The following is a 27693-nucleotide window of genomic DNA, read 5'->3' on the forward strand; positions in this document are numbered from 1 at the left end:
CCTTGCACTGAGTGGGGATAGAGTGGGGATTTCCCAGCTCTTTGAGCCTCTTACTCCCCAGGCAGAAGCAGTTGCAGCCTTATAACTGGATCACCAGGCTGCTAATTCAGAAAGGGGGGACTAGGAGAGAGAATCCAGGAAAGCAAACTCTCTCATTGTTGGACCCTGCAAACGCCAACAAGCCTTTACTTCCAGCAAGACTAAAGCCAATTATATGACATTGCCATAGAATCCCATCAACTGCAAATCCCTACCTAAGAGTGACACAAGGGCAGAGCCTGGGGTACAGAGTCACTGACTAGGAAGAGGGAGAGAAAAGAAAAAGGAAGAAGTTAACCTCTCAAAATCAAGAAAAACCCACAGACTTTACAACTTGATCCACTAATTTTTTTTTTGTTGTTGTTTGTTTCTTCTATCTTTTTGCCTTTATTTCCTCCACCTCGGTCCTTCTATTCTCTGCCCATCTTATGCTTCCCCTTTCTTGAACTACACTACCCATGAGTGTTGCATTTTATTTTTCTTCTTCATCCTCACCCTCCTTTAAGGTTATACTCCAAAACACTTAACTCTCACTCTCTCCTCTTTTGTTTTTTTTTTTTTTGTCTTGCTTTATTTTGTTTTTTTTCTCCTCCTATTTTGTTTCTTCCTTTGTTTTTCTCTTTTTCTTATTTTTTCCTTTCTATTCGTTTTTTCTTTTCTCATTTTACTTTCCTCCCATTTAATCCTCAATCACGAACAAATTAGTTAATTTGGGACTCAAGGCTTTTTTTTGGCTTTATTTCTCTTTTTTGCTTTTGTTTTTATTTTTTTTTCTCTTGTTTGTTTATTTTTGTGGCATTTTGGGTCCTCCCAACCCAAGGTCTCCATTGTATTTAGTCTTCTCTCCACTTAATACAACAGATTTTTACTTATTATTTTTATTTTTTCTTCTTTATTATTCTTTTTTGGTCCTTTTTTCTGATTCCCTCTTATCCCTCTCATTATATCTCTTAGTTGACCATCACTTACAAGCAAATCATCTTATGCTTGTCTAAGATTTTCTTCCTTTTTTTTTTTTTTACATTTAGTAGGTACCGACTCCCTTTTTTTGCCCCTTGAACTCTTCACCCCAAATCAGGCCCTCCATTATAGGCATGATATTTCCCTGAGGAGGGGAGAGGAGGGAAAGAGAAGAGAGAAAAAAAGGGGGAAATAATAAATTATTACTGTTTTTTTTTTGTGGGGTGTTTTACCCTTTTTTTTTCTTTTTACTCTTTATTAATTCTAATTAGTGCTATCAATAAGACCACCCTCAGATGCCGATAAGAAAGAGGAAATCGAATATTATGGATACAAAAGAAAGAGAGGTAACACAAATAGATGTGGAAAAATCTATGGAGAAAAAACTTAACATATTGGAAGCCTTGGAGCTAAATGACAGAGAATTTAAAATAGAAATCTTAAAAATACTCAGAGATATACAAGAAAACACAGAAAGGCAATATAGGGAGATCAGAAAACAACTCAATGAACACAAAGAATATATTTCCAAGGAAATTGAAACTATAAAAACAAATCAAACAGAAATGAAAAACTCAATTCACGAGCTGAAAAACAAGGTAACAAGCTTAGCTAACAGAACAGCCCAGATTGAAGATAGGATTAGTGAAATAGAAGACAAACAACTTGAGGCACAACAGAGAGAAGAAGAAAGAGACTCAAAAATAATAAAAAATGAGAAAGCCCTACAGGAATTGTCTGACTCCATCAGAAAGAATAACATAAGAATAATAGGTATATCAGAGGGAGAAGAGAAAGAAAATGGAATGGAGAATATACTCAAACAAATAATAGACGAGAACTTCCCAAGCCTGTGGAAGGAACTAAAGCATCAAATTCAAGAAGCAAACAGAACACCAAGTTTTCTTAACCCCAACAAACCCACTCCAAGGCACATCATAATAAAGATGACACAAACCAATGACAAAGAAAAAATTCTCAAGGGAGCCAGGGAAAAGAAGAGTACAACATATAAAGGAAGGCCTATTAGATTATCATCAGATTTCTCAGCAGAAACTCTACAAGCTAGAAGAGAGTGGACCCCAATATTTAAAGCCCTGAAAGAGAGGAACTTTCAGCCAAGAATACTATATCCATCAAAGCTATCCTTCAAGTATGAAGGAGATATAAAAACATTCACAAATACAGAAAAGATGAGAGAATTTATCAACAGAAAGCCCCCACTCCAGGAAATACTAAGGGGGGTTTTCCAACCAGATTCAAAGAACAAAAGAAAACAACACCACAAGTAACAGCTCCACCAAGAACACAATAAAACCAAACTTAAACTGTGACAACAAAGGAAAAAAAGGGGGGAGAGGATGGAGATTAACAGTAGCAAAGGATGATGAAGTGCAGAAATACTTATAAGATAGGGTACTACAATGAATATGGTAGGTACCCTTTTCATTACTTAATGGTAACCACCCTTAAAAAAACCACCACAAAAACACTTGACTTAAAAAAGGTAGCAACAGAGGAAAGAAGTACGGAACACAAACAAACAAAAACAAATGATAGAAAAACAAAAGAGAAGAATCAAACTAGATACAAAACTAACAGAAAGCAATTTATAAAATGGCAGTAGGGAACCCACAAGTGTCAATAATTACACTAAATGTAAATGGATTAAACTTACCAATAAAAAGACACAGAGGAGCAGAATGGATTAAAAAAGAAAATCCAACTATATGCTGCCTACAAGAAACACATCTAAGCAACAAGGATAAAAAGAAATTCAAAGTGAAAGGCTGGAAAACAATACTCCAAGCAAACAACACCCAAAAAAAAGCAGGCGTAGCAATACTCATATTGGATAATGCTGACTACAAGACAGAAAAAGTACTCAGAGACAAAAATGGTCATTTCATAATGATTAAGGGGAAGTTGAATCAAGAAGACATAACAATCCTTAATATATATGCACCAAACCAAGGAGCACCAAAATATATAAGACAGCTACTTATTGACCTTAAAACAAAAACTAACAAAAATACAATCATACTTGGAGACCTCAATACACCGCTGATGGCTCTAGATCGGTCATCCAAACAGAGAATCAATAAAGATATAGTGGCCTTAAACGAAATACTAGAACACCTAGATATGATAGACATCTACAGGACACTTCATCCCAAAGCGACAGAGTATACATTTTTCTCTAGTGTACATGGAACATTCTCAAGAATTGACCATATGTTGGGCCACAAAGACAATATCAGCAAATTTAGAAAAATTGAAATTGTACCAAGCATATTTTCTGATCATAAAGCCTTGAAACTAGAATTCAACTGCAAAAAAGAGGGGGAAAAACCCACAAAAATGTGGAAACTAAACAACATACTTCTAAAAAATGAAAATGAATGGGTCAAAGAAGAAATAAGTGCAGAAATCAAAAGATATATACAGACTAATGAAAATGAAAATACGACATATCAGAATCTCTGGGATGCAGCAAAAGCAGTAATAAGAGGAAAGTTCATATCACTTCAGGCCTATATGAACAAACAAGAGAGAGCCGAAGTAAACCACTTAACTTCACACCTTAAGGAACTAGAAAAAGAAGAACAAAGACAACCCAAAACCAGCCGAAGAAAGGAGATAATAAAAATCAGAGCAGAAATAAATGAAATAGAGAACAGAAAAACTATAGAAAAAATCAATAAAACAAGGAGCTGGTTCTTGGAAAAGATCAACAAAATTGACAAACCCTTGGCAAGACTCACCAAGGAAAAAAGGCACAGGACTCAAATAAATAAAATCCAAAATGAAAGAGGAGAGATCACCACAGACATCATAGAAATACAAAGAATTATTGTAGAATACTATGAAAAATTATATGCCACCAAATACAACAATCTAGAAGAAATGGATAAATTCCTAGAACAATACAACCTTCCTAGACTGAGTCATGAAGAAGCAGAAAGCCTAAACAGACCAATCAGCAGGGAGGAAATAGAAAAAACTATTAAAAATCTCCCCAAAAATAAAAGTCCAGGCCCAGACGGTTATACTAGTGAATTCTATCAAACATTCAAAGAAGACTTGGTTCCTATTCTACTCAAAGTCTTCCAAAAAATTGAAGAAGAAGCAATACTTCCAAACACATTTTATGAGGCCAACATAACCCTCATACCAAAACCTGGCAAGGATGGCACAAAGAAAGAAAACTACAGACCAATATCTCTAATGAGTACAGATGCTAAAATACTAAACAAAATACTGGCAAACCGAATACAACAACATATTAAAAAATAATACATCATGATCAAGTGGGATTCATCCCAGAATCTCAAGGATGGTTCAACATACGCAAAACGGTTAACGTAATACACCATATCAACAAAACAAAGAAGAAAAACCACATGATCTTATCAATAGATGCAGAAAAGGCTTTTGATAAAATACAACACAATTTTATGTTTAAGACTCTCAACAAAATGGGTATAGAAGGAAAATATCTCAACATGATAAAGGCCATATATGATAAACCATCAGCCAACATCCTATTAAACGGCATAAAACTGAGGACTTTCTACCTTAAATGAGAAACAAGACAGGGTTGTCCACTCTCTCCACTCTTATTCAACGTGGTGCTAGAAATTCTGGCCAGAGCAATCAGACAAGACAAAGAAATAAAAGGCATCCATATCGGAAAAGAAGAAGTAAAGCTATCACTTTTTGCTGATGATATGATCCTATACATCGAAAACCCGAAGGACTCCACAAAAAGATTATTAGAAACAATAAACCAATACAGTAAGGTTGCAGGATACAAAATTAACATACAAAAGTCCATAGCCTTTCTATATGCCAACAATGAAATATTAGAAAACGAACTCAAAAAAATAATCCCCTTCACGATTGCATCAAAAAAAATAAAATACCTAGGAATAAACATAACAAAGAACGTAAAGGACCTATATAATGAAAATTACAAAGCATTGTTAAGGGAAATCGAAAAAGATACAATGAGATGGAAAAATATTCCTTGTTCTTGGATAGGAAGAATAAATATAATCAAAATGGCCATATTACCCAAAGCAATATACAAATTTAATGCAATTCCCATCAAAATCCCTATGAGATTTTTTAAAGAAATGGAACAAAAAATCATCAGATTTATATGGAACTATAAAAAACCCCGAATAGCCAAAACAATCCTAAGGAAAAAGAATGAAGCTGGGGGCATTACAATACCTGACTTTAAACTATATTATAGGGCCACGATAATCAAAACAGCATGGTATTGGCAAAAAAATAGACACTCAGACCAATGGAACAGAATAGAAAAGCCCAGAAATAAAACCACATATATATGGTCAAATAATCTTTGATAAAGGGGCCAACAACACACAATGGAGAAAAGAAAGCCTCTTCAACAAATGGTGTTGGGAAAACTGGAAAGCCACATGCAAAAGAATGAAACTCGACTACAGCCTGTCCCCGTGTACTAAAATTAATTCAAAATGGATCAAAGACCTAAATATAAGACCTGAAACAATAAAGTACATAGAAGAAGACATAGGTACTAAAATCATGGACCTGGGTTTTAAAGAACATTTTATGAACTTGACTCCAATGGCAAGAGAAGTGAAGGCAAAGATAAATGAATGGGACTACATCAGAATTAAAAGTTTTTGCTCAGCAAGAGAAACTGTTATCAAAATAAACAGACAGCCAACTATATGGGAACTGATATTTTCAAACGACAGCTCAGATAAGGGCCTAATATCCAAAATTTACAAAGAACTCATAAAACTCAACAACAAACAAACAAACAATCCAATAAAAAAATGGGAAGAGGACATGAACAGACACTTCTCCCAGGAAGAGATACAAATGGCCAACAGATATATGAAAAGATGCTCAGCTTCATTAGTTATTAGAGAAATGCAAATCAAAACTAAAATGAGATACCACCTCACTCCTGTTAGATTAGCTATTATCAACAAGATGGGTAATAGCAAATGTTGGAGAGGCTGTGGAGAAAAAGGAACCCTCATTCACTGTTGGTGGGACTGTAAAGTAGTACAACCATTATGGAGGAAAGTATGGTGGTTCCTCAAAAAACTGCAAATAGAACTACCTAATGACCCAGCAATCCCTCTACTGGGTATATACCCCAAAACCTCAGAAACCTTGATACGTGAAGACACATGTAGCCCCATGTTCATAGCAGCACTGTTCACAGTGGCCAAGACATGGAAACAACCAAAAAGCCCTTCAATAGAAGACTGGATAAAGAAGATGTGGCACATATACACTATGGAATACTACTCAGCCATAAGAAATGATGACATCAGATCATTTACAGCAAAATGGTGGGATCTTGATAACATTATAAGGAGTGAAATAAGTAAATCAGAAAAAAACAAGAACTACATGATTCCATACATTGGTGGAACATAAAAATGAGACTAAGAGACATGGACAAGAGTGTGGTGCTTACCAAGTGTGGAGGGGGAGGGAGGACATGGGAGGGAGGGAGGGAGAGTGTTAGGGGGAGGGGGAGGGGCACAGAGAACTAGATAGAGGGTGACGGAGGACAATCTGACTTTGGGCGAGGGGTTTGCAACATAATTTGATGACAAAATAACCTAGACATGTTTTCTTTGAATATATGTACCCTGATTTATTAATGTCATCCCATTACCATTAATAAAAATTTATAAAAAAAAAAAAAAAAAGAAAGTTACTATGATCCAGAGATTATTCTCAAGACTTAAAATTCACTGATGAACAGACAGATAAGCACCTGCCCTTTTGTAGTTTACACTCCAGTAGGAGACAAAGAAATAAAAAAGCAAACAAAGTCAAATAAACAAGTTAATGTAACATGTAATTTAGGTTATGATAAATGCTGTATCAGATTGATTTTAGTCAAAGTTCCAAAAGAACCATTATCTAAGACAAAAACATGGGTGATTGTGTCCTTTAAGAATTTAACTAGTACATGTTCAATATGAAAGAGTTTGGAGGATGTAAGAAATTCAGTGTACATGAACATAAAAAACATAACAGGACAGACATCAGTAAAGAAGAAATTATAAGGCCATGGGTAATTATTTTCTTTATATCTATAACATGACTTCTGAATATGATTCCAACCATTTCAATCACTAAAGGCAGTCAGAAATATTCTCTCCAGAAATATATTTAAGTATGACAGTTACCGAAAATGACCATATAAGTCATTGTATCACACAGTCAAATTAAAATTTTGAGGAATGATCAGACTGGAGAAGCAAGTTTCATTAAACAGAAGCCATGCTGGCTCCCTTACCCAGAAACAACCACATTATGCAATGGCATGCCAAAGGAATTAATAACTGATGGGTGATCAGATCTGCTCAAAGTAGTTGTAATCATTTGCTGCTTACAGTACTACATTTTTACAAATAAAAAGGCTTTGCTGTTGCCAAATTTGTAATTACTTTACTTAATAGTGATGACATGTGTGCCTGTTCTTCAAGATCTCATGCTGATGTTTTTGTTGTTGGCTAAAAACCAACCAGTACTTTGAATGTTTGATAAAATTCGCTGGTATAGCCGTCTGGGCCTGGAATTTTATTTTTGGGGAGGTTTTTAATGGTTTTTTCTATTTCTTCTCTACTGATAGGTCTGTTTAGGCTTTCTGCTTCTTCTTGACTCAGTCTAGGAAGGTTGTATTGTTCTAGGAATTTATCCATTTCTTCTAGGTAGTTGAATTTAGTGGCATAAAGTTTTTCATAGTATTCTACAATAATTCTTTGTATATCTACGGTGTCCGTGGTGATTTCTCCTCTTTCATTTTGGATTTTGTTTATATGAGTTCTTTCTCTTTTTTCCTTGGTAAGTCTTGCCAAGGGTTTGTCAATTTTGTTGATCTTTTCAAAGAACCAGGTCCTTGTCCTATTAATTTTTTCTATAGTTTTTCTGTTCTCTAATTCATTTATTTCTGCTCTGATTTTAATTATCTCCTTTTTTGGCTGGTTTTGGGTTGTCTTTGTTCTTCTTTTTCTAGTTCCTTAAGGTGGGAAGTTAAGTGGTTCACTTGGGCTCTCTCTTGTTTGTTCATATATGCCTGAAGTGACATGAACTTCCCTCTTATCACTGCTTTTGCTGCATCCCATAGATTCTGATATGTCGTATTGTCATTTTCATTAGTCTGTATATATCTTTTGATCTCTGCATTATTTCTTCTTTGACCCATTCATTTTTTAAAAGTATGTTGTTTAGTTTCCACATTTTTGTGGGATTTTTTTCCTCTTTTTTGCAGTTGAATTCTAGTTTCAAGGCTTTATGATCAGAAAATATGCTTGGTACAACTTCAATTTTTCTGAATTTGCTGATGTTGTTTTTGTGGCCCAACATATGGTCAATTCTTGAGAATGATCCATGTACACTGGAGAAAAATGTATACTCAGTCACTTTGGGATGAAATGTCCTGTAGATGTCTATCATATCCAGGTGCTCTAGTGTTTTGTTTAAGGCCACTATGTGTTTGTTGATTCTCTGTTTGGATGACCGATCTAGAGCCGTCAGTGGTGTATTGAGGTCTCCAAGTATGATCGTATTTTTGTCAGTTTTTGTTTTAAGATCGATAAGTAGCTGTCTTATATATTTTGGTGCTCCTTAGTTTGGTGCATATATATTAAGAATTGTTATGTCTTCTTGATTCAGTGTCCTCTTAGCCATTATGAAATGGCCATTTTTGTCTCTGAGTACTTTTCCTGTCTTGTAGTCAGCATTATCCGATATGAGTATTGCTACACCTGCTTTTTTTGGATGTTATTTGCTTGGAGTATTGTTTTCCAGCCTTTCACTTTGAATTTGTTTTTATCCTTGTTACTTAGATGAGTTTCCTGTAGGCAGCATACAGTTGGATTTTCTTTTTTAATCCATTCTGCTACTCTGTGCCTTTTTATTGGTGAGTTTAATCCATTTACATTGAGTGTAATTATTGATACTTGTGAGTTCCCTATTGCCATTTTATATCTTGCTTTCTGTTAGTTTTGTGTCTTGTTTGATCCTTCTCTTTCGTTTTTCTATCTTTTGTTTTTATTTGGTTGTATTCCATACATCTTTCCTCTGTTGCTATCTTTTTTATCTCATGTGCTTCTGTGGTGGTTTTTTTCAATGGTGGTTACCTTTGAGTAATGAAAAGGGTCCCTACCCTGTTCATTGTAGTGAACTATTTTGTGAGTACTTTTGCACTCCATCGTCCTTTGCTACTGTTAATCTCCATCTTCTCCCCCTCTTTCTTTTTGTTGTTGTCACAGTTTAAATTTGGTTTTATTGTGTTCTTCTTGGAGCTTTTACTTGTGGCTCTGTTTTTTTTGTTGTTCTTTGTATCTGATTGGAGAACCCCCTTTAGTAATTCCTGGAGTGTGGGATTTCTGATGATAAATTTCCTCATCTTTTCTGTATCTGTGAATGTTTTTATTTCTCCTTCATATTTGAAGGATAGCTTTGATGGGTATAGTATTTGTGGCTGAAAGTTCCTCTCTTTCAGGACTTTAAATATTGGGTTCCACTCTCTTCTAGCTTGTAGAGTTTCTGCTGAGAAATCTGATGATAATCTAATGGGCCTTCCTTTATATGTTGTATTCTTCTTTTCCCCGGCTGCCTTGAGAATTTTTTCTTTGCTGTTGGTTTGTGTCAATTTCATTATGATATGCCTTGGAGTAGGTTTGTTGGGGTTAAGAAAACTTGGAGTTCTGTTTGCTTCTTGAACTTGAGGCTTTAGTTCTTTCCACAGGCTTGGGAAGTTCTCATCTATTATTTGTTTGAGTATGTTCTCCATTCCATTTTCTCTCTCTTCTCCCTCTGATATACCTATTTTTCTTATGTTATTCTTTTTGATGGAGTCAGATAATTCTTGTAGGGCTATCTCATTTTTTTAAAATTTTTTAGTCTCTTTCTTCTTCTCTCTGTTGTGCCTCAAGTTGCTTGTCTTCTATTTCACTAATCCTCTCTTCTATCTGACCTGTTCTATTAGCTAAGCTTGTTACTTCATTTTTCAGCTCGTGAGTTGAGTTTTTCATCTCTGTTTGATTTGTTTTTATAGTTTCAATTTCCTTGGACATATATTCTTTGTGTTCATTGAGTTGCTTTCTGAGCTCCCTAAATTGCCTTTCTGTGTTTTCTTGTATATCTCAGAGGAATTTTAGGATTTCTATCTTGAATTCTCTGTCATTTAACTCCAAGGTTTCCAATATATTAAATTTTTTCTCCATAGATTTTTCCTCATCTAGCTGTGTTACCTCTCTTTCTTTTGTATCCATGATATTCGATTTTCTCTTCCTTAATGGCATCTGAGGGTGGTTTTGTTGATAGTGTTAATGAGATTTAATAAAGAATAAAAAGTTAAAAAAATAATAAAAAATAAAAAAATCGAAAAGAGTTGTTTTTTTAAAAAAAAATTAATAATGAAATAAAGAAAAAAAAATAAAAATTAAAAAAAAAGAAAATTATTTCCCCCCCTCCTTTTTTCCTCTCCTTTCCTCTTCCCTATTTCTTGAGAAAATCTTGTGGTGGACTGTGAATTATAACAAACAATGCCTGTGATGGAGGGCCTGAATTCGGGAAAAGTAATAAAGGGGCAAAAAAAAAAAAAAAAAAAAAAAGAGCGTATGGACCCACAAAAAGCAAATAAGGAAAAAATTTGGGGTCAAGAATAAAATGATTTGCTTTTAGGTGTTGGTTGTCTAAGAGTTATGATGAGAGGAATAAGAGGAAAATGGAAAAATGGGGGGACAAATTAAAAAATTACTATTGTATTTAGTGGAACAAGAACTAGATAATATGGAGAGCCAGGGCTGGGATCACTTCTAGTGAGTTAAAAAGGTGAAGTAAAAACCCAGCAAAATGCCACAAACATAAGTTTGAGTCCCAGATAAGATAATTTGTTTGTTATTGAGGTTTGAATGAGAGGAGATGTAAAGGAGAAAGGTAGAAACTAATATAGAGGGAGAAAAGAAAGAGAGAGAGAGAAAAAAAGAGGGAACCACTAAAAGAAGAAAAAAGAAAGGAGAGAGAGAGAAAGAGTTAAGGGTTTTGGAGTGCAACCCTCATAGAGAGAAAGGAAGAGAAGAGAAAAGATAATGGGAGATGTAACACTTATGGGTAGTGTAGTTCAAGGAGAGGAGAGAGTAAGACCGGTAGAGAGTTAATCGGCCAAATTGGAGGAGGAAAAAAAAGTATCAAGAATGAAGATAAGAGAAACAAACGAACAAATATAATAAAATGGGATAGGTTATAAAGTCTGCAGATTATTCTTGATTTTGAGAGGTTATCTTCTTGCTTTTTCTTTTCTCTCCCTCTTCCTGGTCGGTGACTCTGTACCCCGGGTTCTGCCCCTTTGGCACGCTCAGGTAGAAGTTTGCAGTTGATAAGTCTCTATGGCAATGTCATGTATTGTGCTTTAGTCTCGTTGGCAGTTGAAGCTCATTAGCATTTATAGGCTCCGACAGTGAGAGAGTCCGTGTTCCTGGAGCCTTTCTCCTAGTCTTTCCTTCCTCAATTAGTAGCCTGATAATCCAGCTATGGGGTTGCTGCTGCCTCTGCCTGGATAGTAAGAGGCTCAAAGAGCTGGCAACTCCCCACTCTATTTCCACTCAGCACAGGGTTCTGGGTAAGGCTCAGTCAGTCAGAGCTGCTAGCATAATCAGGCGGGCTTTCCACCCACTCAAAGACCTCTGGCTCTGCCACTCTGTCCGGTAACACAAGTGGGCACCCACTTCCGGGGCGCTTGGAGGAAACTCTCACTCTCTGTCTGCGACCAGGATATCCGGCCAGCAGTCTTATGCTCTGAGTGAAACCCCCAACCGCAGGGAAAAGTTGCAGCGTTGGAATTGAGTCTCGCTCCGTCCCCATGCGTGGCTTTTGCAAGGCGCTGGGGTGGCCCGAGATTCCGCTTTGGCCCACACAAAGGCCCCTGACTCTGCTCCTCTGTGCAATAACACAGGCGCGCACTGCTGAGGCACTCGGAGGAATCGCTCACTCCTTATCTGTGCGCGCAAACCAGGATATGAGGCCGGCCGTGTTTCCCTCTGAGTGAAACACCCTGCAGCACGAAAAATCTCCACCTTTGGAATTAGTTCTCACTCCCTCCCGTGCATGGCTTTCCCAGGGCGCTGGGGCTGCCCAGAGACTCTGCCCTCGGCCCACAGAAAGGCCTCTGACCCTGCCTCTCCGTGGGGCAACACAGGCACCCACTTCCGCGGCTTAGGAAGAAATCTCTCTTCCACTAACTGCGCACCGACCAGGAGACCGGGTAAAATGGCCGCTCCGCTTGTCTTTCTTTGTTTGGGTTTGGCGCGAGTGTTAGCTTGTATTGCCCGGGTTGCCACAGGATCAGATTTTCCTCGGCTTGGATCTCTGAGCCACAGCCTGGTTCGGCCGTTTTTGCTGTGGCGGCCTGGATCTATTCACCCCCTTTGCCCGCCTCAGTTTCTATATTCACAGTTACCAGAGAAAGCCGCCCTGTTTAGGTTAGTGAGGAAGGCGGAGCATTTCTTACTCCCTATTTCCTTCGGGGTTTGGTTATATATTTAGCCAATTTTTCACTCAACCATACCTTTGGGTGTATTGTGAAGCATCTGGAAGCTCCAAGTATAGGTTTTTCTGTTTCTGGTTGAAGATCTTGTTGAGTTTTGGGGGAGATTTATCGGTATCGCTTCCTACCCCACCATTACTCTGACTTCCCCACCCAGTAATTGAGATAACTTTATTTCTGTCTCTGTCCCTCTAAAGGATGAAGTTTTTAATTCCCTTTTGTTTTTGTCTTTGAAAAGTAAAAAATTTAAACCTTACATTTTTTGAAGGGCTTTGCTTGAATAACTTTACAATATCTTAAACACAGGTTTTTTTTTAAATTGTCTGTGGTTCCATGTGATTATTTTAGATAACAACCTTGAAATGACAGTCTACCACTATATGGAGATTAATGTGCATGTATATGTATATTCCTATGACAAAGTGCTTTTCCTGTAGAAAGTAGGGCCAAGTTTCCCCCAGTGACTTCATGATTTTCTGGTAGTAAGTTTCAATATTAGGCCAGTAATATAGGGCAACCATCCTGTAGTGGTGCCATAATGGGCTGAGTGAAAATTACTTCCATTATTGTCTATAATGAACAATAATGATTATAATTTGTAATTAAGTCTTTATTTTGGCTTTAAATAGTAAAAAATAATCCTATGAAGATAGTAAACATAGAGAAATATATATTATATATAATATTCCAATATTTACCACTTTCTGCATTCTTTATTATTACTTTTTAATCCAATTTTATCTGAATTATTTTCCTTTACTTGGAAGAATTTTATTAAACATTTATTATAGTATAGGTTTGCTACTAATTTTCTTAACTTCATGTGTGTTTTAATAATTCTTTATTTCATTTTTATTCTTTTAAAAAGGTTTTTAATTTATTGAATGTAGAGAGAGAAGAGATAATGATTTGTTGTTCTATTTATCTGTACATTCATGGGTTGATTCTTTTTTTTTTTTTTTTTTGTATTTTTCTGAAGCTGGAAATGGGGAGAGACAGTCAGACTGACTCCCGCACGCACCCGACTGGGATCCACCCAGCACGCCCACCAGGGGCGACGCTCGGCCTACCAGGGGGCGATGCTCTGCCCCTCCAGGGCATTGCTCTGTTGCGACCAGAGCCACTCTAGCGCCTGGGGCAGAGGCCAAGAAGCCATCCCCAGCGCCCGGGCCATCCTTGTTCCAATGGAGCCTTGGCTGCGGGAGGGGAAGAGAGAGACAGAGAGGAAGGAGGGGGAGGGGTGGAGAGGCAGATGGGCGCTTCTCCTGTGTGCCCTGGCTGGGAATCGAACCTGGGACTTCCACACGCCAGGCCGACGCTCTACCACTGAGCCAACTGGCCAGGGCCTCATGGGTTGATTCTTATATGTGCCTTGACCAGGGATCAAAACTGCAACCTTGGCATATCAGGACAATACTTTAACTAATTGAAATTCCTGTCCAGAGCTCGTTTTTATTCTTGAAGTTTATTTTTTCTGTTTACAGACTTATTTATAAAGTAATTTTGTTCTTTCGGTATTTTTTTCTTGTTATATCTTTGCATAATATCTGATAAGGACTCTGATGTCATTCTAAACTTTTTTTTAAATTTTATTTTTGTATTTTTCCAAAGTGAGAAGCGAGGGTGGGGGGGAGGGGAGGGGAGGCAGACAGACAGACTCCAGCATGTGGCCAAATGGGATCCACTCAGCATGCCCACCAGGGTGCGATGCTCAGACCCTTCTGGGGTGTTGCTCCACTGCAACCAGAGCCATTCTGTTGCCTGAGGTGCAGGCCATGGAGCCATCCATACTCAGCGTCCTGGCCAACTTTGCTCTAATGGAGCCTTGGCTGCAGGAAGAGAAGAGAGAGACAGAGAGAAAGAAGAGAGGGAGGGTGGAGAAGCAGAATGGTGCCTCTCATGTGTGCCCTGGCAGGGAATCGAACCCAGGTCTTCCACATGCCAGACTGATGCTCTACCACTGAGCAAACTGACCAGGGCTTCATTCTAATCTTCATTATACTATGTAGTAAGTTTTGTTTCTCTTTATCATTGGTTTTCAAAATTTGATTATAACGTGTCTTTATCTGGTTTTCTTATGTTCTTTTTGGAACTCTTTCAATTTCTTTAATATATAGGTGGATAAATTTCATAAAACTTGAAAATTTTTATTTTCTATTACTTTTTATCCTCTCTCTTCCTCAGTCAATTTTATGTTAAATATTTATTAATTTTAATTTATTGTGTTAACATGGATTCAAGTGTCCCCCTCAATATAACTCTCTCACCCCCACCCCCATGACTCCCATTACTACCCCCTTTACTCCCCTCCTCCTAAAGCCCGCCTCCCTTCCCTTTGGGATTTGCTGTCCTGTTATATGTATCTATGTGTTAGTATATATACTATAAATTCACTATCCCTTCACCTTTTCTAATTCTATCCCCTCAGCCCCCTTCCCTCTGACAGCTGTCCCTCTCCTCCCTATGACCTGCCTCTGCCTCTATTACTTTCCTCAGTTCACTTTGTTAATTTGGTTCCACATTTAAGTGAGATCATATGATATTTGTCTTTATCTGCCTGGCTTATTTCACTTAGCATAAAAATCTTCAGGTCCATCCATGCCATCAAAAAAGGTAAGATTTCCTTCTTTTTCAAGGCCACATAGTATTCCATTGTGTATATGCACCACTCCTTTCTAATTTCTCATTCACTGACAAGCACTTGGGCTGCTACAGATCTTGGCTATTGTAAACAATGCTACAATAAACATGGGGGTGCATTTCTTCTTTTGAATCATTGATTTTGTATTCTTAAAATAAAATCCTAAAAGTGGGATACCTAGGTCAAAAGGCAGTCCCATTTTTAATTTTTTCAGGAAATTCCATACAGTTCTCCATAGTTATATCTTTGGAGATATATGGGCTGCACCAGTCTGCATTCCCACCAGCAGTGCTTTTCTCCACACCCTTGCCAGCACTGATTTTTTGTTGATTTGTTAAGGAGCACCATTCTGACAGGTGTGAGGTGGTATCTCATTGAGGTTTTAATTTGCATTTCTCTGATGATTAATGATGTTGAACATTTTTTCATATTTCTATTGTTAATCTGTATGTCCTCTTTGGAGAAGTGGCTATTCAGTTCTCTTGCCCATTTTTAAAATGGATTGTTTACCTTTCTTGTGTTGAGTTTTAGAAGTTCTTTATAAATTTTGGTAATATTTACCCCTTATCAGAAGTATTGGCAAATATGTTGTTTTTCTATTTTGCTCATGGTGTCTTTTGCTGTGCAAAAGCTTTTTAGTTTGATATAGTCTCATTTGTTTATTTTGTCCTTAATTTCATTTGCCTATGGACATAAATTGACAAAATATTGCTATGAGAGATATCAGAGAGTTTACTGCCTATGTTTTCATCCAAGATGTTTATGGTTTTATGACTTACATTTAAGTTTCTATTCATTTTGAGTTCATTTTTGTGTACACTGTAAATTAGTGGTCTACTTACATTTTTTTTTGCATGTACCTGTCCTATTTTCCCAACACAATTTATTAAAGACACTCTTTTTACTCCACTGTATGCTCTTACCTCTTTTGTCAAATATCAACTGACCAAAAAGGTGTGGGTTTATTTCTGGGTTCTTTGTTCCTTTCCCATAATCTGTATGCTTATTCTCATGCCAATACCAAACTGTTTTGATTGCAATGGTCTTGTAGTATAACTTGATATCAAGAAGTGTGATAAACCTCCCACTTTATTTTTCATTTTTAAGATTGCTGAGGCTATTCATGTTTTGGTTTTTTTTTTTTTTTGTTTTTTTTTTGGTTCCATATAAATTTTTGGAATATTTGTTCTATATCTTTGAAATATGCCATTAGTATTTTGATAGGAATTGCATTGAATCTATAGATTGCTTTGAGTAATATAGAGATTTTAATGATGTTTATTTTTCCTATTCATGAAGACAGTATATGCCTCCACTTGTTTGTGTCTTCCTTGATTTCTTTTTTCAATGTCTTATAATTTTCCAAATACAAGTCTTTTACCTCCATGGTTAAATTTACTCCTAGGACTTTTTTTTTTTCTCTTGCAGTAATGAAAGGGATTGTTTCCTTAGTTTCTCTTTCAGAGAGTTTATTGTTGGTAAATGAAAATGCCACTGATTTTTTAATATTAATTTTATATCCTGCCACGTTGCTGAATTTATTTATTTGGTCTAGTTGTTTTTTGACTGAGACTTTAGGGTTTGCTATGTACAGTATCATGTCATTAGCAAATAATGATAGTTTATTTATTCTTTCCCAATTTGAATGCCTTTTATTTCTTCTTCTTGTCTGATTGCTGTAGCTAGGGCTTCCAGAACTATGTTGAATAAGAGTGGTGAAAGGGGGCACTCTTGCCTTGTTTCTGGACTTAAAGGGTTTGCTTTTAATTTTTGTCCATTGAGTATGATGTTGGCTGTGGGTTTCTCATAGATGGCCTTTACTATATTAAGGTATGTTCCCCATAATCCCAGTTTTTTGAGAGTTTTGATCATAAATAGTTACTAGATTTTTTTCAAATGCTTTTTCTGCATTTATTGATATTATCATGTGATTTTTATCTTTCCTTTTTTTATGTGATGAATCACATTGATTGAGTTGCAAATATTGTACAAGCCTTACCTTCCCAGAATAAATCCTATTTGATCATGATGTATGACTTTTTTAATATATTGCTGTTTCTGGTTTGCTAATATTTTGTTGAAAATTTTAGCATCTATGTTCATCAGAGATATTGGTCTATGGTTTTCTTTCTTTGTAGTGACTCTATCTGGTTTTGGAATGAGGATCATGCTTGCATATAAAAAAAGCTGAGAAGTCTTCTTTTCTCTTGCATTTTTGAAATAGCTTGAGAGGGATAAGTGTTAGTTCTTCTTTGACTGTTTGGTATAATTCGCCTGTGAAGCCATCTGGTTCAAGACTTTTGTTTGTTGGGAGTTTTTTTTTTATAACTGTTTTTCAATTTCATTTGTTGTAATCAGTCTGTTCTGGTTTTCTGATTCTTCCAGACTGACTCTTGGAAGATTGTATATTTCCAGGAATTGAATCCATTTCACCTAGCTTGTCAAATTTTTTGACATTTATATCTTCATAGTATGTTCTTACAATTTTTTTTATTTCTGCATTGTCAGTTTTTACTTCACCCATGTCATTCCTAATTTTATTTATTTGAGTCCTCTCTCTTTTTCTTGATGAGTCTTGTTAAAGGTTTGTCAATCCTGTTTACCTTTTCAAAGAACCAGTTCTTGGTTTCATTAATCTTTTGTATTTTTTTTAGCCTCTATGTCATTTATTTCTGCTCTGATTTTATTATGTCCTTCCTTCTACTTCCCCTGGGCTTTGTTGTTCTTTTTCTAGTACGTTTAGGTGTAGGGTTAAGTTATTTACTTGAGCTTTTTCTTGCTCATTAAGGTATACTTTTAATGCTATGAACTTCCCTCTCAGGACTTCTTTTGCTGTGTCCCATAAATTTTGAATTGTTATATGTTCATTTCCATTTGTTTCAAAAAAATCTTTTTATTTCTTCCTTGATCTCGTTGTGAACCCATTCATTATTTAATAACATGCTTTTTTAGCCTCCAAGTGTTTGAATGTTTTTTGGTGTCTCTATTGTAGTTGATTTCTAGTTTCATGCCATTGTATTCAGAGAAGGTACTTGATATGATTTGAATGTTCTTAAATTTATTGAGACTTGTGTTGTGTTCTAACATGTGGTTTACCCTAGAGAATGTACCATGAGCTCTTAAAAAGAATGTATATTCTGCTGCTTTGGGGTAAAAAGTTTTGAAGATACTAATTAAATCCTGTTGATCTAGTGTGTCATTTAAGGCTACTGTGTCTTTTAATTTTCTGTCAGGAGAATTTATCCATTGATGTTAGTGGGGTATAAAAATTCCCTACTATTTTAGTGCTGCTGTTGACCCAACCTTTATGTACATCAAAATCTGCTTTATATATTTAAGTACTCTTATATTAGTTGCATAAATATTTACAATGTTTATATCCTCCTGTTTAATTGCTCCTATATCATTATGTAATGACCTTCTTTATCCCTTACTATAGTCTTTGTTTCAAAGTCTATTTTGTCAGATATAAGTATTGCTACTCCAGCTTTTTTTTTTATTTCCATTTGTATGAAATAATTTTTTTCATCCCTTTACTTGCAGACTATGTGTATCTTTTGTTCTGAGGTGGGTTTTCTGTCAACAGCATATGTACAGGTCCTGTATTCTTATCCATGCTGCTATGCTATGTCTTTTGATTAAAACATTTAATCCATTTACATTTAAGGTTACTATTGATATGTATTTATTCATTGCCATTTTATTCTTTAAATCTAGAATCTTCTTTTATTCTTTAAATCTAGAATCCTCTTCTTCTAAATTTTTTTTTTGCTTTTTTTTTTTTTTAGAATAGGTCCCTTAATATTTCTTGCAGTGTGGGTTTGGTTGTAATTCTTTGAGGTTTATTTATTTATTTATTTATTTTTCTGGAAAACTTTTTATTTCTCCTTCAATTTTAAACATTGGCATTGCTAGATAAAGAAGTTTTGTTTGTAAGTTCTTGGTTTGCATCACCTTGAATATTTCTTGCCAATTTTTTCTGGCCTCAGTTGTTTCTGTTGAGAAGTCCAATGTCATTCTTATGGGGGCTCCTCTGTCAGTAATGAACTGCTTTTCTCTTGAAGATTTAATTTTCTTTTTTTTCTCTTAACTTTGGCACTTTAATTAATACTAGAAAGCCTGGCGGTCATACGAAATGACCGCTGTTCTAGATATTATAAATTGTAATTAAAATGATTTGTGCAAAAGTGTCTGCTAATTCAAACTGAATTACCCAGGGCAGGCGGCGAGGATGCCCCTTTGCTTACTGCCCCATGGGATTTCCCCCTTCTACTTGCTTAATTGCTTAAAGTAGAGTGCAATGAAGGAAACCATTGGTGGTACATTTCTTAAGAGCCACCGCTAGCTCAAATAAAGGTGATTTAAATAATAAAATGTTAATTCACATGTCAAAGATCTCTTTGTACACAACATTTCTTGTGTAGATCTTTCCATCATTTTTAAGCTCGCCTTGCAGAGGACCATCAATTATTTTTAATTTTACGTCCATTCTTTCACGAACTCTTGAACAGGCAACATAAAGTTGACCATGTCCAAATGCAGGCTCAGGTAAAAAAATGCCAACACGCTTAAGCGTTTGGCCCTGAGACTTATTGATGGTCATAGCAAAGGCAAGTTTTACAGGAAATTGTCTATGTCTCAATTGAAATGGCAACCCTGTTTGAGATGGAGCCAAATCAATTCTTGGAATGACATGTATTTTACCTTTAGAGGAGCCAGTCAAAGACTTAGCTATTATGACATTATTTTTCAATTGGAGAACCTCTAGTCTTGTACCATTGCAAAGACCCCTTCTAGTGTTAAGATTTCTTTTTTTTCATTTTTCTGAAGCTGGAAACAGGGAGAGACAGTCAGACAGACTCCCGCATGCGTTCGACCGGGATCCACCTGGCACGCCCACCAGGGGCGACGCTCTGCCCACCAGGGGGCGATGCTCTGCCCATCCTGGGCATTGCCATGTTGTGACCAGAGCCACTCTAGCACCTGAGGCAGAGGCCACAGAGCCAACCCCAGCACCCGGGCCATCTTTGCTCCAATGGAGCCTTGGCTGCGGGAGGGGAAGAGAGAGACAGAGAGGAAAGCATGGCGGAGGGGTGGAGAAGCAAATGGGCACTTCTCCTGTGTGCCCTGGCTGGGAATCAAACCCGGGTCCTCCGCATGCTAGGCCAATGCTCTACTGCTGAGCTAACCAGCCAGGGCCTGGTGTTAAGATTTCTTAACAGCATAATAATTGCTCCAATCTTTAACCTCAATTTGTGAGGTGGCATGCCAGAAGGTGGGACTATTTGAATGCCATGGCAACTTCACCCCATTGGGTAGTACAGTTACGCAAGCAACCAATAAGCTATCGGCGGCAGACACTTAAGCTGCATATAATAAAGATGATGTGTCTTGATGTAGCCCTCTTTGGGTTCCTCTTTAATGGGACTCTGTGCTTCTTGAACTTATATGACTTTTTTCTTTATCTGTTTAGGAAAGTTTTCAGCTATGATTTCTTCAAACATGTTCTCATCCCTTGTTTGTTCTTTTCTCATTCATGAACTTGTATGATATGGATGTTGTTTCTCCACATGTTTTCACCGAAGTCTCTTAGAATTGCCTCAGTCATTTTGAGCCTCTTCTTTTTGCTGCTCTGCTTCCATGCTTTCCCATATCTTGTCCTCTAAATTGTTGATTCAATCTTCTGCTTCATCCAGCCTGCTGTTGATTCCTTCTAGTGCAGTGTTCTTTTTGATATTGTATTTGTCATTTCTGACTGGTTCTTTTTTTATTATTTCAATGTCCTTTTTGATGCTTGCTTTATCTTTATTTATGTGCTCATTATGTCCATCCATTGTTGCTCTAAGTCCCTTGAGCATCCTAAAAGTCATTACTTTAAACTCTGCATCTGGTTGTCAGGTTACTTCCATCTCATTCAGTTCTTTTTCTGGAGATTTCTCTTGTTGATTCATTTTGGTCTTATTTCTCTGTCTGCTCATTTTTTTTCTGTGTCTTACATAGCACTGTCTGACTTTGAAATTTTTGTTTTGTCTTTATAAAGAAGATTGGCTCAGTAATACTGACCTCCAGGCCATCTGTTTTTCTTGTTCTAGGAATTCTTCTTAAGGGTACTATTTTTCCTTTTCTTGTATGTGTATTAGATGCAGTTAGTCCTTTTATGGGTACAGTTATCCCTTCAATCTAACTGGCTCTAAGGGTCAACCTTGATCATAAGTATAACACACTGTGTCATGTCAGTCCTGTTGGGCACATTTATTCTGCACAGTGTCTGGTGTCTGCTAGTCTCCTCCTTTGTGCATGCTGCTTATGTAGCTAGCTGAGTCTAGGGTTGTTGCTGTCTGCCACCCACTACCAGTGTGTTGGCTCTAGTTCTTCTCGGGTTGGTGTCAGCTGTTGTTTTAAACCTTCTGTGGGCTACCTGGCAGCAGATACTGCAATTTTTGCTGTTTGTGTCTGCATTTTCTATGCATGGGTATTATGGGAGGGGCCAACCTGTGTATAAGGATCAGCTTCCTCCTGCTTAGAGATTACAGCAGCTTTGTAAAAGCCCCAAGTTCTATATGATTTCTCTCTACTTTTCAGCTGTTCCTCCTCCTCCTCTTGCAGCTGCCTGTCTTTTCACAGAGTTTTCTGTAGTAAGACTATAGTGTAGACTTGGATTGGCCTTACCCAACCAACCTCTCTACATGTTGCACACTTGGTGGTTTAAGGCAGCTGCAGCTATGAATTCAACATTAATCGGACCCCCTTCTTCAGGGTTCTCTTTGTCAGTAGGTCAGTATAGCAAATGTGTCCCCTACACCAGAGCTTAATCCCTCATTCACTGCTGGATAGTCAAATTTTATTTCTCCCCAACATGGTAAGCAGCAGGTTCAGAACAAGTGTGGCTGACTGTTTCATATGCTGAAGTTCTTTCAGCTGATGGTCTCAGGGAGAAAGATTGAGAGAGTTTTTTCCTGGGTCTGACTGTGCCCCCTCTCCAAGGATGACTAAGCCCCTTGACCAGACCCAAAAATAGTCTTACAGGGACCCACACATTAAATGTACATGCTCCAAGCCTATCTTCCTTTCTCCTGTGTAATCTAGCCCAGCAGGGCAGGATATATAGAGCCCAGGTGGTCTGACTATAAATCTCCACCCTATCCAATACAGATGAGCTCCTGTGCCGGTGCTGATCACAGAGAGGGAAATTCGCTTCAGCTGGACCAGATATGAGGAGATTTTCCTTAAGATACCAATATAGCAAGGTTTGTTAGGTCCTGAACTGATGCTTTCTGCAGCTAGCTCTTGGATGTACCAGTCCTGGATTTCCCTGTCAAGAACCTGGTGTAGAACAGTGAAAGACTGCCCGTGACTGGCCCTCACCAACCTTCTTGAAGCTGCAAGCAATCCAGAGTTTGTGGCTGCCTCTATCAGGACCAGATGCACATGTATATACCAAGCTGCACACCTAGGCTGGCTTTTACCCACACTAGGCCTGAGGGAAGGTCAGCTTAATACTTCAAGTTTACCTGAATCCCACCTCCTGCAGCCTTTGTCTGTTGGCTGCTTATTGGGCTCAGCCACTGAAAAAACCTCTGATAGAGTCTAGTTCCTGTAGCAATTCTGGGATTAGGAAGTGTGGTGGGTGTGGCTCCCCCCCTTGGCCCCAGGTGTCAGTTTGTGCAGATTTTTTTCACAAACCTTAGTAAAGTGTGGCCCTAGGAGTTGTGTGAGTGTGACCTCTGAGACTCAGAGGTGTGGTCTGCCTCCTCTCTGTACAGTTTTCACTGAGTCTCCAGTAAGGTAGCAGTACCAGTTATAGACTTGAGAGAGTATCGGGGGGAGCTCCAGTCTCAACACCAGAAAACGGAGTCACTGATTCCCCCCACCCTGCTTCCTAGTCTCTCAGAACAGCTTGTCACCATGACTGGGGTATGAGAGACTCTGGAAGGTGAAGGCAGAGCAGTTGCTTTTCCCCAATCTGATGCCTCACCAAGAAGATGCTCTGATCAAGAAAGATGGTGACTGCAGCATTGGAGAATGACTCAGCACAGATGTTCCGGTGGCCTTCCCCCATAGTGTCTCTCCTTGGGCCTCCAATATTACACTCTTCTCACACAACTCCAATCTTCTCAGCTCTCCCTCCTTTGGAGCCAGGGTAACTGGCTGTGAATGAGATTTTTCTGTGTGGGCCCTTTAAGATGGAGCATTCATCTCCAAGAGCTCTCTCTCTCTTTCTCACAGACAGAAACACTGCCATTTTCACCACCAAATACTGTTTGGTTACCTCTTCTAGGCTCTGGGCCCCTAGGCTGGGGCTCCAGGCCTTGAGATGAGCACTTACATCTCTCAGGACAACACTTCCCATGGTGAGAATCCCTCTGAATTTTCAGCCACACTCACTACTGGGAGCAGGGATGCATTTTCCACATCTCAGTTCTTTCTACCCAGTCTCAGTGTGGCTTTTTCTGTGATCCTTGGTTATAGAATCCTCTTTATTTAGTTCAAAGTTGTTTTTTCAAGATGATTGTTCTTAAATTAAGTTATAATCCAATTTGGTTTTGGGAGGTGGCAGTTGGAATGTCTGTCTACTCTGTTGCCATCTTGGAATCCCTCATTCATTCTTTTTTTAAATTATTTTTATTTATTCATTTTAGAAAGGAGAGAGAGAGGGAGAGAGAGAGAAAGAAGAGAAAGAGACAGAGAGAGAGAAGGGGGGAGGAGCAGGAAGCATCAACTTCTTATGTGCCTTGACCAGGCAAGCCCAGGGTTTCAAACCGGCAACCTCAGCATTTCCAGGGCGACGCTTTATCCACTGCGCCACCACAAGTCATGCTCATTCATTCTTAACAAGACTCTAATGACATGATGTTAGTATATTATCCCCAAAAATCACTGATGTAAAGTTTATTTTTTTAGGAGATTTTTCTCTGTGTTCTTCATTTTTGATAGTTTCTATTGCTGTATGTTCAAGTTTGTTGATCTTTTTTATTGCAATATATAATCTGTTGATGGTCACATCTACTGTATTTTTTTCTAGATATACTATTTGTTCAAGCTCTTAAAGTTTCATGTAGAATTTTTAAAATACATTTTATTTATCTCTTTATATGTTCATGTTCTTCCATACCTTCTTTAATCTGTACTACATACTTATAATTTTTGAAAAACTGTCTTTATGACCTCATTCCAATATCTCTGTTATTTCTGTAAATTGACTTTTTTTCTCACTGTAGAATTATACTTTCTGCTTCTTTGGATGCTGCTTAGTTTTTATAGGATGCCAGACATAAAATTTGCATGGTTTTATGCTTTATTTAGTTATGTTTCTTTAAATAGTATTAAAGTATGGTCTTGCATAAAGTTAAATTATTTGGGGCCAGTTGAGTTTTTCCCAAGATTTTTCTGTTTTGCTTTTTTAGTGTTGTCCAGGGCAGCCTTTAGTCTAGGTTTGAGTAAACCCCAGTATAACAGTGAAACCATATGGTTAACACCATCTGATTGATGCTCCATGTATTTAATTTAGTCTCCTTTCTGGCTGTTGGAAACACTGAATATGCCCATTCTTCTAAGAGTACTAGAAATTTTTCAGCCTAGTGATTTGTTGTTGTTCTTTTCTCCATCCTTGGGTAGTTATTTCTTATGCATGATCTGTTTACTGTATCACTCAAAGACTTAATGGCATTCCAATAAGTGGGATCTTCAGAATCTTCAGAGTTCTCTGTGTGTAGCATCTTACTCCTCAGTATTTCATCATACAAAATTTATCTACCTTGGCCTTCCCAAACTCTAATTTCTCTCCTACATTCAGCAAGACTGTTGGCATCAGTTTTAGCTCCCTTTTCTTTCATTACAGCCTGTATTAAGTATCAAGGTAGAAAACTTGGGAATATATTTTATTTTTGTCTCAGTGGTGACAATCCTGCACCACCAGCTGTCCAATATTTAAAAATAGTTGTGGCCCTGGCTGGTTGGCTCAGTGGTAGAGCATCGGCCTGGGGTGCAGGAGTCCTGGGTTCGATTCCCACCCAGGGCACACAGGAGAAATGCCCATCTGCTTCTCCATCCCTCCCCCTCTCCTTCTTCTCTGTCTCTCTCTTCCCCTCCCACAGCCAAGGCTCCATTGGAGCAAAGTTGGCCCGGGCGCTGAGGATAGCTCTGTGGCCTCTGCCTCAGGCACTAGAATGGCTCTGGTTGCAACAGAGTGAAGCCCCAGATGGGCAGAGCATCGTCCCCTGGTGGGCATGCCAGGTGGATCCCAGTCAGGTGCATGTGGGAGTCTGTTTGACTGCCTCCCCATTTCCAACTTAAGAAAAATACAAAAAAAAAGTTGTTTTATACATTTCTTTATGGTTAAGTTATTAAAGAAACAATGATAAGACATGTTTAGTTAGCATAATTGGGAAGTCTCAAAATTATTTCTACATTATTTTCAGTGAAAAACTATCAGCAATAATTTGTTATATTTTATTTTTGCAGGTTCGCTATAAGAAATTTTATTTAAAAGTCTGAAGGAATAAAAATGAATATATGTCATTTTTAATAACTACCTTTTGTACTATTCATTAATTTTGGTGGTTAGTATTTCTAAGTGATACATAAGGGAATTGAAAGCATTGATAAATCCTTATCAAATCCAAAATAAAGCCAAAAAATAAGTTTCACAATAAAAATTAGCTACAGAGAATACAAGGGTATAACTTGTTTGCATTTAGCCAAGGAAACTTGAACACACCTTAAGGAAAGTGTGCTTTTTGAGATACACATTAAAGAAAGAAGAGATAAATATTTAACAAAGGGTATGAACAATTAGGTATGTGAAAGTTTGACAGAGGTGAAGCTATTTTAAAGGGGAGAAGTTACAGTTATTACAAAGAAACTGCCCTGTATGGCTTCCTCCTTGAAACTCTGGAATATTTTCAGTTGGAAAAAAACCCTTTGGGCTAGATCAAAACAACAAAAAAAAAATGTTTTCAAAGCTAACAGGAAAACAGGCATCCTGACCACAAAGACTGATGCTAATAGACTATCTGAAGATATTGAAACAAAATTAGTAACCACCTATGTATACTAAAGAGTAACTCAGTTAATTAGCACTAGCTCAGTGGTAGAGCGTCGGCCTGGCGTGCGGAAGTCCTGGGTTTGATTCCCGGCCAGGGCACACAGGAGAAGCGCCCATCTGCTTCTCCACCCCTCCCCCTCTCCTTCCTCTCTGTCTCTCTCTTCTCCTCCCACAGCAAGGCTCCACTGGAGCAAAGATGGCCCAGGCACTGGGGATGGCTCCATGGCCTCTGCCTCAGGCACTAGACTGGCTCTGGTTGCAACAGAGCAATGCCCTGGATGGGCAGAGCATCGCCCCCTGGTGGGCGTGCCAGGTGGATCCCGGTCGGGTGCATGCAGGAGTCTGACTGCTTCCCCGTTTCCAGCTTCAGAAAAATACAAAGAAAAAAAATTATTTCTATTATTTATGTAATTCTTCCCTTTTTTTCTCATAAAAATTCCTGCCCTCACCCTGCAATCAGGACAATATTTGTGTATCTGCTGGAATCTGTTTCACAAATTGCAATTCTTTTTGATCGCAAATAAACACTGTCACCTATCATTTTGTCTTTGTATTTTTAGGATAACAAGAAACACATTTCAAATTTATAAAACACAAAGGCCAGAAGGGGGACAAGATGGCCACAGAGTAGGCAGACACACCAACTCCCACTTCCTGGAACCAAGGTGGAATACAACTTAAATCTGAGAACACTCATCATGAAAGACATGTTTTGGACTGAACTTGGAAGATTTGATAGCCAAGGACCTCTGAAGAACTCACACTAAGTCTGGTAGGAAAAGTAAAGATGCTGGGAGCAGGGAGCAGTGCCTGGGAGGAACTTTTGCGATGGGGAGGGCTGTCCAGCAAGTTGCAGGTCCTTATCCTCCAAACTGAAATCCCAGCCTAGAGCCCTGGGGCCTGGAAGAGGCTTACAGATTATATTTGGCTGAGAAAAAAAAAGCCGAGACATGACACGGTTTGAGAGAAGGAGACAAGACTCTCAGACCCAGGCTCCGTATTAAAGGAACTGCACAGAGAGTCTTGCTCACAGCCACTTTCCCGGAGATCCAGGAGGACACCCTAACCCCTGGACTGAGTCACTCCCCAAATTTAAAGTGAACCAGCATCACCAGCAAATGAAAAAAAGTGCCTCATCCAAAGGAGGCTCCCCTACCCTAGCTAGAACAAAGGCGCTTAGAGCCAGGTACCATGTTAGGGACACAAACAGAAAGTGCAGAGGTCTATGTTACACCACCCATCGCACTGCTGAGTGATTGCCAGGGCAGACAGGACGGAGGCAGCAGGGCAGGCTGTGGAGGTTTGAGCGGGCATGCGCAAGCCAGCATGCAGAGCTGGAAACTGCCATTGCCACTGGGGAAACTGGGCTCACACACAGCTCTGCTTGCTGACTGGCCCACCCTTGGTGGGGCGTGGAGTCCAGAGAGT

General features: G+C 38.2%; 1 non-coding gene and 1 pseudogene across 1 annotated transcript; both read left to right on the forward strand.

Moving 5' to 3' along the window:
- Positions 1 to 27693, forward strand: part of LOC136329961 (small ribosomal subunit protein eS17-like) — a 111077-nt pseudogene that overhangs the window by 24815 nt on the left and 58569 nt on the right.
- TRNAP-GGG (transfer RNA proline (anticodon GGG)) lies at positions 25164 to 25239 on the forward strand. Its single transcript has one exon. It is a non-coding gene; the product is annotated as a tRNA-Pro (tRNA).

This window comes from Saccopteryx bilineata, chromosome 3, assembly GCF_036850765.1.
Source record: "Saccopteryx bilineata isolate mSacBil1 chromosome 3, mSacBil1_pri_phased_curated, whole genome shotgun sequence".
Taxonomy (NCBI): domain Eukaryota; kingdom Metazoa; phylum Chordata; class Mammalia; order Chiroptera; family Emballonuridae; genus Saccopteryx; species Saccopteryx bilineata.